Here is a 14,477-nt window from a genome sequence, read left to right as displayed (position 1 = left end):
GACTGCTGTTATTTTAAACCATTGTTTTGGGCTGGTGTGTACACAGAAATAGACATCCTCTTAAGATATACAATAGTCCTCACTAATTCATACCCATGGGAAGCTAGCAGATAGCAGTAGTTTCTTATAGTGAAATCCACAACCCTTCATAAAAAAAGTTAAGCAGTACTCTCAAATTTGTAGACATGTAAACAAGAATAACACCCATACTTTCAAGGAAACCTGCTCTAATAAAGAGGTAAGAACACGTTGTAATTAGCCTCTCAATTTGTGGTGATGCATCCAAACTGCTGGGATGAGCAGGCACCCTGAGGTAAGCACTGCCCTGCAGACTCCTATTATTAATCGGCTGAGCAAAGCTGTAGGCAAACTTCGATTCAGTTCTTGTTTATCACACGTTACAAACATGCAGAACATGAATTAATGATGATGTTTTCGTATTCAAGCACGCCCATTCCCAGACACCATCAAAATCAGAAAGGGTCACAGAAATCCCTGTGCCTGAAGCTTACGATCCATCCTAAAGGGAATCTTCTACTCGCTGGGGAGCACCTCAGAAGTTAGTCGAGAAGCAATTGCATCTCTCATTCAAAATGGGAAGTCACTGAGGTTTTTCACAAGCGAATGTAGCATAGCTCCACCAAAAGTTGACTTCATTTTTACCAAGAATATATCAAATATTTTCTCTGAAGTTTTTCCATCTCTTCAGACTTTTTTTATTCCCTGACATATATTTCCTGTATTCTCCATTTCCCAACCTTTTTCTTCTTGAAGATTTCTTCTAAAAGTGACTTCATTTGTCTTCTCCCAATAACACTCTTATAATCCACCTATACATCCCTATCACCACCATTGATGATATCCCTACTTAGAGAAAACGTGGTGTATACAAGCTTATGTCCTCCAATGACATTTCAGTCAATGATAGACCACATTTCAGGCGATCCCAATGGGCAGTGCCATGAAGACTATGTGTGTGCTAGGTTTGTGTAATGACACTGGATGTTCACACAGCAACAAAGCTCCCTAGTGACAATTGTCAGAATATATATCATCATCATTAAACAACACATGGCTGTATGTATACAATGCAATATTATTCAACTCCAAGGAAAGGAGGGAAGTTTGCCATTTGCAACAACACAGATGGACCTGGAAGGCATTATGCTAAATGAAATAAGCCAGAGAAAGACAAATACTATTTGAATGTCCACTTAGGTGAAATCTAAAAAAAATCCTAAGTCATAGAATCAGAGAGTAGAATGATGGTTACCAGGGACAGAGGCAGGGAGGGATGAGGATGTTGGCCAAAGGATCCACACTCATTTTTAAGATGAACAAGTTCTGGGCAGTTAAATGTACAGCATGATGTCTAGATAATTATCAATGCTGTATTGCGTAATTAGGATTTTCTGAGCGTAGATGATTTCACTACACATACCCACAAAAGTCACTACAGAGAACTAACAAACCTCACTGTGGCAATCATTTCACAATACACACATACATGAAATCATGACATTAGACACTTTAGAAACACACGATGTTATTCGTCAGTTCTATCACAACAAAACTAAACATCATCCCTGCTAGCCACATATAACACCCCCGGCCCACCTGACAACAACGTACCTACCACCCACATTTCCCAAGTACCTTTCCAAGCCAGGAATACTCCCATCAAACTAACAGAATGAAAATACAGGTTGGAAAACCTTTGTTAGATGCTGAACCCTGGTTTAATCTAATCTATGTTTTCATGGGCCTCCCTGATGGGCTAGGGGTTAAATCTCAATGCTATGACCTGAGTTCAATCCCCGGCCCTCTCCTGATTTGCCTGCTGCTCCCCTTAGCGGTGTATTTCTGCTCCCCACTCTGTCTCTGGTAAATCCTCTCACACCCCTGCCTCTTTGGGCTATACCCAGTTCTTCTATGCAAATAAATAAATAAATAAATAAATAAATAAATCCATGTTGTCTTATTGCTTAGGTTAGATTTATAATAGTTGGGTATGAGAGTCTTGGGTCCTTTGTGCAGAAGTACATATTTGAGATTTTTGACAACACCCACATCATGGTGATCAATCTACTTTTTTAAACACTTAAAAAGTGATGGAATTGGCCCTCCCTGGTGGCGCAGCGGGTTAAAGCACAGCACTGAGAAGCTAAAGCCACTTCCGCATGAGCTCGATTCCCGCCTTCTTCGGAGGTGACCACATGGCCCGGCAGACCTCTCCTGACCCGCCCGCTGCTCCCCTCAGCAGTGTACTTCGTAGATCTGCCTGTTCTGCTCCCCACTCTGTCTCTGGTGAAGCCTCTCGCCGCCCCTGAGCCTCTGGCCTGTACCCCAGTTCTGTATGCACAAATAGGTAAATCTTTAAAAAAAAAAAGTGATGGAATTAATAAGTCATTTAGTTGAGATTTTCCTCACTAAGTTTTTTCCATTGCAGTGTCAGAAGACCTTATTTACTTTTGATCTTAGAACAGTAAAAAAAACTCGCTAAGAACAATTGCCCTTACAATGAACTCCAACTACAGCTATTCGTCAAAGCAGACACAAAAATAGATACCAATCATCAAGTGCTGATTTACTGGGTGGGGAACAGAGGGAATACTAAGATGTTCCCAGTAAAATTCACCAACGAAGAGCATCTGGTGATAAAATTGAGCACACCATCAGCATAAACCTGAACTCGTAATATAAACCTCTGACAACAGGAGGAAATCACCCAAAGCTGTCAAGTCACGGGATATTAGAACTGTGGCAATTTTAGAGATTATCCATGGCCAAAGACCTCATTTTACAGAGAAGAAAACCAAGAATTCAAGGAAGCAAAGTGCCCTACCTAAATGACTGCCTCGGTTATTAGTTAAGTAGCAGCTTTACTGGAATCAGGAGAACATTCTGGAATCAGGTTTTAGCGTTCCAGAGTTCTCGTTGAGGAGGCCCAGTTCAGTAACTGAGTACTTAGTGTTAAGGTACCTCCTCTCCTGCCTCTAACCCCCATCTTTAGACCTCTGGCTGATCCTAACTGGATCCAGCCCATCCAGTGGGAATTCTCCCAAAGGCAGAAAAGGGAAAAACCTGACCAGGTTGAAACGCTGCCACAGCTCTCAAAACTCTCAGAAAAGATCCCACATAATCTCAGGCAATAAAAGTGAAACCTTACAGTTTAGGGGGGAGGTAAAGCAGGCAGCTTAACTGCCTGTCAGGACGAACTCCATTCCTCCGATGAGACACCCCACCCCCACATGCCTCAAGGTTCGTCCAAATTCCCACACTCATTATCCTTGCTGGATCCCAGACAAATCCGGCAGACAGGAGTCTCACGGAGCGGGAAAGCTCAGCACCTCTGAACATCACAGATGGGAGAGTTCAACCTGAGCTGTAAACCCGTCAGCTGCCACATGTGTGCACTGACAGTGCATAATTAGCACTCAAAACATGTTCCAGCTCATAAAAAAAAAAACATACATGTATCTCTATGCAAGCATGTGCTTCGGAAACTTTCCTGGGGCTAACAGCAACCCCTGTGTTTGTAAACATGTCCGCGGTAGGCTGAGAGACACATGCCCCTTAGAGCTCACCTTTGGGGAGGGCTCACTCAGCCTGGCCCTCCAGCCACCCACCATGCACTGCTCTGTGACTGCAGGAGGGAAAGAGGATGCGAGTGTCTCTCTGCTCAATTCTTCATGGTCACCGCCTCACCTCTGCAAGCACCTTTTCTTACATAATGCTGCAACCCTGCAAGCCCTGGTCAGCCTCACACTCTCGTGCTGTTACCACATAAATGCCCACAGAGCATTGATGACATGAGCACATCACCCTCCCCAGCATGGAAGAAGGCAAGAAACAATAACCATAATGGCGAAGATGGTAAAGTGTCTTAGGAGGTGGAGAGAGCTATAGAAAGAGGGGAAATAGTCCAGGGCATGGCTGGGGGTGAGGCGTGGTGGGGGTCGCTGCACCTAAGACCTGGGTGGGTGGTGCAGCGAGAAGCCCAACTTGGCAAAGATCGGAAGGAGGTGCAGGTGTCAGCCAACCCGTTACCAGGGGGAAGCGGCACACTAAGGTGATCTCCTGGGATTTGACTACTGCAATGGAGTGAGTGGATTCCCCCAGGCATGCTCACGCACTGCCCTCCACAGTAGCTCTTGAAAAAGAGGGACTTGCTGGATACACACACAGCCTTTTCCAAAGTGTCTCACAAGCAAGGATGCTGTCACTTCATTTTGAAGGACAGCATGTTTGCAGGGGCAACACCTTCATGAGGCTGGCTGGGGAGTTGACGGAAGCCCAAGCTGCAGGGCTTGATTTTTAAAAGGAGGGAAACCCATTTAACAACAATTCAAAGGGATTCCTGTAGCTTGCGACAAAAGTGGGTGCTGCATAAGCAAGTTCTTAAAAGTCACTTTTAAAAAGCAAGGTGGGGGTGGCACACACAGAGGAAACTGAACGAAGGAGCGTGTCACAGAGGCTCACAGGCAGTGTTGAGTCAACGGTGCCATTTATCAAAGATCTCAGTTATGTGAAGTTCAGCACCAGGCGGAGCTAACCTTTGGTGGCAGAAATAGGACAGAGGCCACCCCGGAGGTGACAGACGTGGCTGCAGGAAGGGCTCTGTGCTGCTCGACTTCCTGACCTGGGTGCTGGTTACCAGGTGTGCATACCTGGGACAAACCCGCTGAGCTGAGCCTTAGGAGCTGTGCGCTCGTCTGCTTTGTGTTATCTTTACTAGAAAGAGACTTTTCTTTTTCCAAAGAGCACGGAGGCATGACAGGAATTTCTCCATCACCTATAAACTGAGTAAGAAAAATACAATGATCCTAAAGTTAAATGAATGAGCAGTTAGGACTTAGGACTGAGTTTCTAGCCATCGCCTCATTCAGGAATTTAAAAGTGCTGAATTCCAAAAAATGGGGATGATGAAAGGAACTAGGAGAGGCCTGAGATGCATGTTAATGTCCCTGATAGTCACTCTGGGATGAGCAGGACCCCGGAAGGTTGGGTCCATGATTAGTGTAGGAAGAGCATCAGTTCGTGATAATGGAAACGCAGGGAAAGCACCATTTCCAAATTTATTTATTTTTCTAGCATTTAAAAGAAGCCATATGTAGTGAATAATTCCTATTAACAGAAATTTAATTATTCCAAATAAACTCCTAAAGAGGAACATTGGTCCCAAACTGTTCTTCGGATCTTTTCATGGGCAAATTTCTGTAGTTGTCTACAATAGGCTGGATGCTGTTTCTTGCTTCTTGTGACTGACAAGAATCAGAATCACAAATACGTCTTGTCAACTTAGAAAACATGAAAAATGGAAAACTGTTAAAATAAATGAATCCTGTGAAACGAAGCTGTCCAGGACAGTGCCTGCTAGCCACATGGGATTTTTAATCTTCATTTACATTTAAAAACTGCTGCAGTGTCACATATATGTCGGTTAAACAGAACTTTATTTGTACAACACAACACTTTACTAAAAATTTAGTGTGCAAACTGGTGTGTGATAACAGTATAAAAATACACTAGACTTCAAGGACTTGATTTGTTTCCAAAAAGTAAAATAATATATGTGAAAAGGACAATATGTGAAATAGTGGGTTCAACAAAATGTCGTATTATAATTAATTTCACACTGATTTTTTTAACATGGCTACTAAAAATTTTAAGTTACATAGGAAATTATATTTTTACTGGACAGCACTGCCAAAGAATAAAATGGCACTTTTGATCAGCCAAGAGGAGAGATAAAAAAGTGAGAAATCAAAGCCAGAAAAACCAACATCTATATGAAGATCTGATTAACAACGGTGGCAGAAGTCACCTGGGTGTGGCCTGAGGTGTGCTGGGGCATTGAAGGGTGGTCAGATGAGCCTGGACAGGCCCAGGCACCGCACAAACGCTATCTACCACCCTACAGCTGTCAACAAATCCACTGACCTACTTTCTGCTGACTACGTGGTGTGAGATTGCTATGTCTGTTATTAAAAAGAATGACAGAGGCGCTGAGCACAAGTCTTTCGGGATGACAAAAGAGAGGAGGGGGTTTAAATTGCTCTGCTCCAAATCTCCGCTCCATGAAAGGATCTCGAGGATTAAGAAACACCGTTCCATCGAGTGTCTGCACAGGAAGACTTGTTTTAGTGGGAGCCAAAAAAAAAGAAAGAAAAAAAAAGCAAGAAAGGACTTGACTTGTACATAAACATGGTAATTGTGCACAGCTGAGGACAGCTTTAGGCACCCACAATAAAAGAGGGAGGACATGGTCCCCTCCCCCCCCAGCCCTACATGCGCTTGCTCGTGGATGTTAAGGGTCACGGGGCTTCTGCTTGACTTGTGCAACAAGTCAAATCCATAAGCAGGTATTTGGGGAAGAGAAGCAAAGGCAAAATTCTTCACTGATGCTTGAGAAAAGCAAGTTAAACTAAGCAAGCAGGTTTCTCTCTGCAAAGTTTTTCACAATCTCGACTCCTGGAAGGGGCTTCCCGACACTGCACTCCAGACCCCCGTCTTCTGAGGAGCAGCCCACGGACGGTGCACATCCGAGTGGTATCTGGCTTCACCTCCACCAAAAGGAGCAACCTCAATTGCAAGCATGGCTCAAAGGCTCAGAGGCAACGGGACAAGCACCCCACGGTTGCCCAGTTTCTCCATACACGTCTAGGCCCGTTTCTTGGGTATGTCTCAGATGTTCCATGGCCACCCCACATCCTGGACGAGGGGTCCCCGCCGGTCACTCATCTTCAGGCATCTCCAAGCACCGGTTTTAGGCAAAGGTATGGGAGCCTTAGCACACCAACCTCCTGCCGGCGGTGCCAAGGAGACATCACCTTCCCAAGGGGATGAAAACCACCCCGCAGGGAGGAAAGGGATTCGGGGAAGACAGTGTGTGGCCCCACTGCTTCCTGGAACAAACCATTCTCCGGCACATGGGGCCACCTCCCTCTTGTTCACTTTCTGTTTCCCTCAGGCTTCTGCCTGCCCCTGCATCTCTAACAGTCTCTAACTCTTTGAATTTGGGGTAACTTCTCTGCAGAGACCACAATGGAAAGCAGCCCTAACAGACTCAAGCTACCCAGAGAGCCAGGGGCTGTGTGCACTGAGATGCCACTCTTAGCCATCCCAAGCGAGTATCTTCTCTGACTTAACCACAAGTTCCTTTATTATTATCTCCTATCATTTATGTTCTAAGTGCCAAAAATTACATAAAGTCACAATGTCTTACGTGGACAAGTTCTGAACCCCAATCAGACATTAAAGCTAAGTTCTTCAATAAAAAATGACATGGAGGAGGACAACAAAGATCATTCAGCAAGCCCGCAGAAAGAAAAACCATCTCAGACTGAAAGTTTAAAACAACGCCTCGGACCATCCTAGGAATTCCACAGAAACACAAAAGTTCAGCAGGATAAGGCCAGCGGTTTCTAATTATGACCCAAAGATATTTTGGATCCAGCCTTATAAAAACAAGTGCTAAGGGGGAAGAAGTGACCAAAACAGCTTCCAGGGACGTGGCCAGTGGGGACACCAGCGATGGCTACGTTGGCTTTTGGTCTTAAGGGCACCAACAGGGTAGACAGCCCCCTCCCCCACCTTACTGAACACCCCTCTTCTCTGCAAGACCCTCTTCTCTGCACCTCCCTTCCTCACTAGCTTCACCCACCACCATGGTTTCAATGGCCACTTGTCAGTTGCTGTGTCCAGCCCAGCCCCGAGCTCCTGGACACAGAGATGATGACCTGGTCCAGAGTCTTTCTTATCTCAGCAGAGGCCTTTCAGAAGCCTCACCTGGGTGGTCCCTCTCCCACCTGTCACCTGCTGCCTCAGGCACCCTGGTGATGTGGCTGCAAGGCACTGACCACTCCCCTGCACATCGTGAGCACAAAGCCACCCCCTGCGCTACACTATGGTCATCAAGACCCATGGGGACAGGTCCCCGCCTGGGTCGGCTCCTCCCGCCTGCCAGGCTCCCTGCTGGAGCCATCTGTCCTTTCCAAAATGTAAATCTGGAAATGTTCTCTAGCTCCTCCAGCACTTCAGGACGAAGACCCAAGTCCGGAGCCTGGCCTTGGGTCCTGGACTTGCGAGAGTCCAACCAACTTTCCTGCCTTACCCACGCTCAAAATGTCCTGTTCTCTAAGGTCGTCACAGAGGCCTCCTGCCTCGTCTTCAGATCAAACTCCTGACTCCTGTCCATGCTCTTTGATGCTCCTCCACCTCCATCTCCCCCACCCGTCTTCCCTGCAGACCTGGGTGCAAATACCACTTCTTCGGGGCCCACACTCCCTCCTCCCACTGCCAGCCTGGGTCAGAGTTTATGCCCATTTGTGTTTAAGTCCCCATCGTGTGGTTATCCACTCAGTGGCTGTGTCCTCAGCTGGATGTAAGGGGATGGGCCAGCACTGGCTTGCTGAGAGGCCCCCAAGGACACACAGGGACCTCAGAGATCTCCCCAAAGAAACAAGAATACAACCTGACTCGCTGGGCCTGGGCCTTGGCCAAGACAAGCGTCAACCCCTCCTTCCCCTCAGGCTCAAATTGATTTCAGCTAACCCTTCTGGACAGGTCTGGACACAGCACGCCAATGAAAACAGCGGAGGTCAGAGGACCAGGACAGGGGGGGCAGGAGACGCGTTTTATAAGAAAACAAAGGCCCCGAGGCAGCGGCTCCCACATATTTTCTCCTCTATGACCACCTAATATCCCACATATTTTCTCTCTCCCCATCTCAAAAGAACGGCTGTCCACAGTGGCTCTCTGTGGGTCAGCCATCAGGACCCACTGCTGCCTTCTGTCACCTATTGTCCCCTGTTCTTAAAAATGACCTACCTCAGCCCTCCCTGGTGGCGCAGCGGGTTAAAGCACAGCACTGAGAAGCTGAAGCCACTGCAGCATGAGTTCGATCCCTGCCTGCCCGGGAGGTGATCCACATGTCGCGGCAGACCTCTCCTGACCCGCCCGCTGCTCCCCTCAGCAGTGTACTTCGTAGATCTGCCTGTTCTGCTCCCCGCTCTTGCTCTATCTCTGGTGAACCTTTTCACTGCCCCTGCATCTCTGGCCTGTACCCTAGTTCTGTATGCACAAATGAATAAATCTTAAAAAATAAAAAAGAAGATGACCCACCTCACCCTTCAGTCACCTCCAAACAGTTCCTTCCCCCTCTACGGTATACAGTCTTGCTTTTTCTTACATACAGAAATGGGGTACAGGCCAGAGGCTTCACCTACAGAGTGGGGAGCAGAACAGGCAGACTGAAGAAGTACTGCTGAGGGGAGCAGCGGGACAGACAGGAGAAGTCTGCTGTGCCCTGTGGTCACCTGGCGGGGGTGGGGGCGGTGAGGGTTGAACTTGCACTGAAACTGCCACATCTTGGCTTAGCTTTGCAGTGCAACACTCCAGCCCACTGGCCACCGGGGAGTGCCCACGGCACACAATCTTTTTTCTTTGTTTCTTTTTCATTTGTTCATTCACTCAACAAATAGTTACTCAGTTCTGGAGACACATCAGAGAACGGGACACCCCTAGGCTCGCCCCAGGCCCCCTTGCCCCCCAGTCTCATCTCAGCCCAACGCCAGCTCACTCTTCCACACCAAGGGCACACTTGTTGCCAGAACCACACACTCCTTCCTCCACCCCTCCAGATTTGCCTTTTTTAAAAAAAATATTTATTTATTTATGCATACAGAACTGGGGTACAGACTAGAGGTACGGGGTGGTGAGCGAATCCACCAGAGGCAGAGAGAGGAGCAGAATAGGCAGATCGACAAAGCACACTGCTGAGGGGAGCAGCGTACGGGTCAGGAGAGGTCTGCCGCGCCGTGTGGGTCAGCTCCTGATGGAACTCGCACTGAAGCGGCTGCGGCCACTGCGGCCAGCTTGCAGCGCTGAGTCCTAACTGGCTGCACCACCAGGGAGGGTCCCAGATTTGCCGTCTAGAAAATGTCTCCATCCTCTGGGTTCGGGGTAGGTAGGAGCGCAGTGAGGAAAGGGAAGCCTTTTTAACATAATTTCCCTTTCACTCTGAATCGGTGTCTTGCGCTAATTAAAATTAGACTCTCTGTGAGGCACTTGTAGAAATGAGGTCCTGAATACTCAACAATCAGCCAGAAAGTAAATGATGAGTCATTTAGATACCACAGGCAAAGTTTCAGAATCCTGGGGATTTGAGGGATTCTGTTTCCTGCAGAGGAGTCACTGAGATCTCCAAATGCTCTCAGGTCACCTCTGCTGCTGCTTCTCCCTTGGTAGAGGCAGCGCTGGCTCACCGCACTGTAGACATGCAGAGATGCCGCTGGGTGGCACTTCAGGTATCGCCACACCACACCTGCCACCAGGACACGCAGAGCCCACCCCCGGGGCCCTCCAACCTGCCCCTGTGGTGGTCTCCAGGGTCAGACTTCCAGGGTGTGTTACTGGTTTGCATCAGTCTGACTCTTTGCTTTTTTAATTTAATTTTTGCCTTTCTATGTCCTTGCCCCAGGCCACCCCACTCCCAGCATCTCTACAGGAGACCTGCCTGACCCCCCGGAGCTCACTGGCTTCCCTGTAATCAGAAGCACCCAGCTTCCCCAGGACCATGGCCCCCTCCCTTCCTGCCTCCTGCCTCCAGGCACACAGACTAGACCAGAGTGGTCTCTTCCTGAGCCTCCATCCCAGCCGGCCTGGTCCCTCCCTCCCCACCCCTCATTTTTGTTCAAGGATCTTTGTCTACATCGCCCTCCTCCAAAACCTTCCCCTGGCCACCTGGCCATGGAACCTCCCCTCTCCTCCAAACCCTGCGCCCTCTGAGCCCAGCTTCATCCCTTGTAGAAGGGAGACACCTTTGCCAGTGTGGTCTCCCAAATGGCAGCCCAGACCAGAGCCACTGCAAGCTAAGGAACAGTGTTTTCCAAACACTTAAGCACTTTCCCAAGAAGCTCCAAAGTGCATCAAGTAGTTGGAAAATGAACACTCAGGCTTTTCGTGCTCTATCACTGTCTTCCGTACGGTCCTCTGGGAACTCCGAAGAACAGGAAATTCCAAGCGGCCCCACAGATCCACCAGCCACGCAAGACGGACTCCGGAAGCAGGAGGCAGGCTGAGCCTCTGTCCCCCGGGAGGAGAGACAGCTCTCGGCGCTCCAGCCTGCAGCTGCCCGGCTCCCTGTCCCTGGCGCATTCGGTTCCAGGACTTGGAAAACACATTCTCTCAAGTCTGCCCATAAATCTGCATTTTAAGTGTTCTGCGGTCCATAATACATAATTTCCATAAAGGGCCGGTGGGATGGAGCACAGCAGGAAGCCAGAGGGAAAAACCAAATGCAGTAGCCCAGATTTAATTTGACGAGCCAAAGTGCTCCGTAAATCATTAGAGCATAGTAAGAGAAGACTAAAACAGAATCATCTTTGTAAAGCCTCCGTTGCCCTCTGTGAAAAATGAAGATGGAGAGGGGATGGTAAATTGTGGTGTCTTCAGCTAATTTTACATGCGCAGATATAAATGACTATTTTTCCCGATAGCGAAAAATAATGAAATCTCCTCTCCTTCCTTCTAACCGTGTTCTCTCTCCAAAGGTTCTGCTCATTGAAAACATGTGGTAGAGAAATAATACGGGACACTGTTCTTAAGGAAAAAAAAATCTAATCGCTCTGTGTTTTATTCCAATATGCAGAGAATAATATGCGCCCCCCCCCCATGATGGTACAATGACAAAATGAGTTAATTACCATCTCATCATAAGACGGATCTACTTGTCATAGGAACAGGAGCCATTATTTCACACAAAATAATGACCCAGATTAAAAGTAATGACGGCAAGCTCTAGCGGTCAGTGGCCAGCTTCATTCAGGCCTAAGTGCATGGCAATTAACAGGTGTCACGCGACACAGACACATTCAATAGGAAGCAGGCTACTCATTAAATATTTGCTAAAAAAAATACAGAGGGCTTTTAGTATATTTCTTCCCAGGAAGCTGTTGTGGTCCTTTACCTGTGTGATGACAGAAAAATTTACACGTGTGTCAAATCCTGCCATCAGTTGGACTAGCTGTTGGGTACCCCGGTCTCCTCTGCTCTCTGCACATGGAGGTGCCATTTGCTTCAGAAACCAGGCCCAACAACAGAGAAGAGGTGCAGGGCTGGGGTGTCCTGCCCCATCTTTGTGTCCCTCTTCTCCTGGTTGTCATGGCCACCAGCTGGGAAACTGAAGCCCCTGCTGGCACTGACACCCAGGCACGTGGGGGCCTTCCACGTCCGGCCCTCGTCCAGGATGGACAGGGCAGGGGTGACAGTCAGCAAAAGCTCAGCACCATGGGTTCTCCAAGGTAGGAACTTGGCTCCTCCTGCTGACACTGACCATGAATGAGAGGAACAATGGCGAGAGAGCTGGGTGTACACCTGCAGACAAACTCTGGGCCAGCTGTCCTCAGGACTGCAAGGTGGGCGTGCAAGGTGTCTCATCTGCCTGGATGCAATTGCTGTGCTGGTGACCAGGACTATGGCCGGGTCAGAGGGGCCACAGCGGGCTGGGAAGGCTACGAGTTTCAAAATGTCTGTCATAGGGTTCTCAAACAAACACTGAAACAGCCAGGGGCAATGACTTATTCTACTAACTACTGAAGGAACCAATACATTGGTATTGGATCCCAAAACACACACACACAACCAGTGGTCCTCACAACAGGTGTGTGTGTGTGTGTGTGTGTAACAGGGAGAACAGTGTGTGTGTGTGTGTGTGTGTGTGTAACAGTGTGTGTAACAGTTTGAACAGTAGTTCAAACCGGCTATGTCCTCTAGGGCACACAAACTGTAACTCTGTTGGATAAATGCCCACTGACACACACCATAGCACAAGGCACCCAAGTGTCCACTATCTGGCCTGCTGTCTCCTTAAGGCCCAACATGGGCACAAAATTAGGGGTCAGTCAGGCAAAGAGGGGGTTTGGCTAAGATAAAAGCACCAGATGACATGTTTGACCAAGAACAGAGCTGACTGCATGGCACAATCTCATGTTTGCATCTTTTCCCTCACCCTTCAAATATTCCAAGCACCTGAGTCTCAATTACACCCCACTTCTCAGGTCGCGGGGTAAATACTCCCTCTGGCCGGTTCTCAACTGAATTTATCAGAACATTTGATCTGCAGCATCCCAGAGAAGATGGCGCTATTCAGAGAGACACCTAACATGCTACATCAACACCCATGTTCTCAGGCTTACACACGTGTGAACAAAATCCATTCTGCTTCATTTAAGTAATGATCTAAATTCTTTTTTGAAAAGATTTATTTCTGCATATAGAACTGGGGTACAGGCCAGAGGTGCAGGGGCGGTGAGAGGCTTCACCAGAGACAGAGTGGGGAGCAGAACAGGCAGACTGACGAAGCACAGTGCTGAGGGGAGCATTGGGCGGGAGAGGTCTGCCACGCCATGTGGATCGGCTCTGGGGCCGGGGATTGAGGCGACAGAGGCCAGCTTGCAGTGCTGTGTCCTAACCCATTGTGCCACCAGGGAGGGCCAGTAATGACCTAAATTCTACCAAGATAGAGAGTCTCCATCATCCTTGTGTGATTACCAGAAATGTGTACTGAAGAGTCCGCTGATTCCTACTCTTCAGGTCTTACCCTGCCCCCCATACACGGCGGTCACTCCCAAGGTCTTGCTGGGCCCAACACACACTCAATCAAAGGGGAAGGTAGGGGACAAGACAAACAGAAAATCACTGGGGCTTTAAAAGGACAAACTAACGCTTTTACTCTTGCAAATCTGTTCTCAACTCTCCTCCCTCACTGCTGTAACAGCTGAGTCCTGGTGCCCTCTCTCCTCCCTCCACTTTCCCTCACTTCCCAGAAACCCTCCAGGTCCCCATCCTGTTCCAGCACAAGCCCAAGGCCAGAGTCTTCCTCATCCTTTCATCTCAGCTCCAGGCACCGCCCTGGTGCCCACACCACAGTATGTCCCTGGTCCCCAGCCCGGTTCTTCCTGGAGCTGCTCACCACGCTCATTCACACTCATCACACAGTGAGGACAGGTGGCCAGGGGGCACAGCTATTTTATTCTCTATGACCCAGCACCGAGCACTGTTTCTGGCCAAAAGTTGACAGTCCCTGATGGTTACTAATGAATCCACTAACTGACGGTGTGGGTTTCAGACTCTAACCATCCCACGGGAGGAGTAAGAGAGAACAAGATCAACATTGAGCCATGAACTTAGCCCCAGTCTGGGCAAGGACATTCCCGCTGTAGTACATGACACGCAACTGAAACTCAGGTGGATGGCACAACTAGCAGTAAGCCCCTGGTGTCATGAAGAGCAATTCAAAATCAGACCCACTTCTGGGCAGAAAATGAATGCCCTGTGACCAGGCAATTTTCCCGGCATAACCACGTGCCGATGGCCACAGGACCCTGACGTGATCCCACACTAAGAAAGGAAGTGGGCTGTGGAAATGAAGACCACAGGACAAGTGAAGGTGGCGTTTGGGGGATTCCACTTTA

At 48.4% G+C, this 14,477-nt stretch overlaps 1 protein-coding gene across 1 annotated transcript in view; it reads right to left on the bottom strand.

The window, feature by feature from the left end:
• RFTN1 (raftlin, lipid raft linker 1) overlaps window positions 1-14,477 on the bottom strand; it is a 161,891-nt gene that overhangs the window by 67,646 nt on the left and 79,768 nt on the right. The window lies entirely within an intron of this gene.

Source organism: Condylura cristata, unplaced genomic scaffold, assembly GCF_000260355.1.
Source record: "Condylura cristata isolate star-nosed mole 26May11 unplaced genomic scaffold, ConCri1.0 scaffold00033, whole genome shotgun sequence".
Lineage (NCBI taxonomy): Eukaryota > Metazoa > Chordata > Mammalia > Eulipotyphla > Talpidae > Condylura > Condylura cristata.
The sequence above is the reverse complement of the archived record's forward strand: the minus strand, read 5'-3'. Positions and strand labels throughout refer to the sequence as shown.